General features: G+C 33.0%; 1 pseudogene; it reads left to right on the top strand.

Annotated features, from left to right (window-relative positions):
* Positions 1-1973: 1973 nt before the first annotated feature.
* LOC112935074 (small ribosomal subunit protein eS21 pseudogene) lies at positions 1974-2210 on the top strand (annotated as a pseudogene).
* Positions 2211-2842: the final 632 nt, after the last annotated feature.

The raw sequence follows: 2842 nt of genomic DNA on the forward strand, positions 1-2842 counted from the left end.
TATTAAGAACAAATTATTCTGTGTAATCTTGGTTTAACATTGAAGAAGGCACAACATAATGTTCCATATTAACAGATTTAAAGAGACAAAACTTGTAAGTATCTCAATACAAAAGGCATTTGACAAAATTCAGTATTCATTCTTGAGAAAAACTTTCAGCAAACTAGGAACTGAAAGAAACTGTCTCAACCTGATAAGGGTCATTTATGTAAAACCTATAGCTGAAATAATACTTAATCTTGAAAGGCCATGATAAGGAACAAGACAATGATGTCTGCCCTTAATAACTTTGTAGTCAACATTGTAGTGCTATAAGCTAGTGCAATATAGTTAGTGCAGTAAGACAAGGTAAAACAGCACTCAGATTGGTAAGAAAGACATAAAACTATTTTTTAACATGAGATGCTGACATAATTGGCTATGTAGAAACATAATGGAAACTAAATTACATGCTAGAATTGTTGAATTGATTAAAGTTTTAGAAGACAAATAACTGGGATACTTAGGTGGCTCAGCAGTTTAGTGCCTGCCTTCAGCCCAGGGCGTGATCTTGGAGTCCTGGAATCGAGTGCCACATCAGGCTCCCTACATGGAACCTGCTTATCCCTCTGCCTGTGTCTCTGCAACTCAATCTCTCTCTCTCTCTCTCTCTCTCATGAATAAATAAAATATTTTTTTAAAAAAGAAGACAAAATAAATAAATAAATAAGACAAATAACTGACAAAAATTTACTATATTTCTATATACTATCAGTGAAAAATCAGAAACTGAAGCAATAAAAGCAGCTTATAATAGCATCAAAAGCACAATATAGTTAGGGTTAAATCTGACAAAAAATGTTATATTTCTATGCCAAAAATTGCAAAACATTGTTAAAAGTCACTAAAGATCTCAGTAAGAGGAGAAATATATTTTATGTGTTGACTATCAACATATTTAAGATATAAAATTTCTTTAACTGTAGACATAATGCATTCCCAATCAAAGAACCAATAAAGTTTTTTCCCCCTGTAGAATGAACAAGGTGATATAAGAACCAAGTAGAAGCACAACGAACTGGATTAACCAAAGGTCCAAAAAAAAAATAAAAAACCAATGATAAATACAACCTACTTTCAAGACCTATTATAAAGCTAGAATTATCAAGAAAGTGCAGAATTGGAGTCAAGGTGAATGAAAAGATCTATAGAATACAATAGAGTGCAGGATGAGATTTATATGTACATTGACAACTGATTTTATAAATGTACAAAGTATACTCAAGAAAGAATGAGTAGTCATTTTGACAGATGTTACTGAGATTATGATATTCCTATATTAAAAAAAACTTTGATAAATGTTTTATGCCCTATGCAAAAATTCAAATTGGATCATACATAAAAATGGAAATCCTAAAATTATTAAATTTCTTTAAGAAATCTTAAGAGAAAATCTTTGTGACAGTGGGTTATGCAAATACTTCTTAGATATAACAACAGAAGCATATTCTGTAGAAAAGAATTTGATAAATTGGATTTGTGAAAAATAAAAGCTCTGCTTTTCAAAAGTCACTGTTAGGAAAGTAGAAACACTTACTAGAGACTAAGAGAATATTTTTATAAATCACGTATCTGGTGAAAGACTTGTAGATAGAATCCACAAAGAGCTCTCAAAAGTCAATAAAAAAAAACAGTAAAACCACCTAAACAACTACTTCAAAGAAGGTATAGATTTCTAATACATATATGAAAGATGTTCAAAATCATTGATCAGTAAAGAAACACAAAGCAAAACCTAATAAGATGTCACTAGATCCCTATTATAATGGCTTAATTTAAAAAAAAAAAAAAGAAAGAAAAAGGAAAAAAAAACCCTGATCATATCAAGTGTTGACAAGGATATGGAGGAACTTAAAGACTTATACACTGTTGGTGAACATGTAAAATGGTCTTTCTGCGTTTACCCTAGAGGTGGCAGCAGGTGCACCATCTACATGCAGAACATTGCCTATTAGTTTGTGGACAGGTACTTGCTGGGAAATGGTCTGGCAGCAATCACATCATGAGCACCAAGGGCCACACATCCATCCAGATGAACATGGCTGAGGTTGATAAAGTGACAGTTTCAATAGTCAGTTTAAAACCAACACTGGCCATTTGCAGGATGGGAGTCAGATAACTCCATCCTCTGGCTAGCAAAGGTAATGGGCAAAGTTTGAAAGAACTTCTGACTGGAGAGGATCATGGATGTGGAATATTTGTCAAAAAATAAATAGCACCCCCCCACACACACACATATGCACAAAAAAAGAAAGATGTAAATGACACATCCACCTTGGAAAACTGTTTGTTTTTGTGATTGCCGTATAATACAGCCATTCTATTAGATATTTTCCCAAGAGAAATAAAAGCTTATTTATCTGTGTATATGGGGGCTAGTACAGAAATGTTCTTAGCAACTTTATTTGTAATACTCGTAAATAAGGGACAATCTGACTATTAACAGGTAAGTAGATTAAAAAAATTATAGTATAGTCACACAATAGAATGCTATTTATCAATAAAAACATAAATATAATATGTATGTAACCAAATTCTTTTTTTCTTATGCTGAATGAAAGAAACCATGCATAGAGGAGCAGATACTTGAGGCATCTGGGTGGCTCAGTCGGTTAAGCATGCCTTCTGCTGGGGTCATGATCTCCAAGTCTTAGAATTGAGCCTGTGTTGGGCTCTCTGCTCAGCCCTCAGTGGAGAGTGTGCTTCTCGCTCTCCTTCTGCTCCTTCCTGCTCCACTCATGTTCTTTTTCTCTCAAAAAAATAAATAACATCTTTTTTTTAAAAAAGGATATAATTAATAATA

This window comes from Vulpes vulpes, chromosome 7 (genome assembly GCF_048418805.1).
Source record: "Vulpes vulpes isolate BD-2025 chromosome 7, VulVul3, whole genome shotgun sequence".
Lineage (NCBI taxonomy): Eukaryota > Metazoa > Chordata > Mammalia > Carnivora > Canidae > Vulpes > Vulpes vulpes.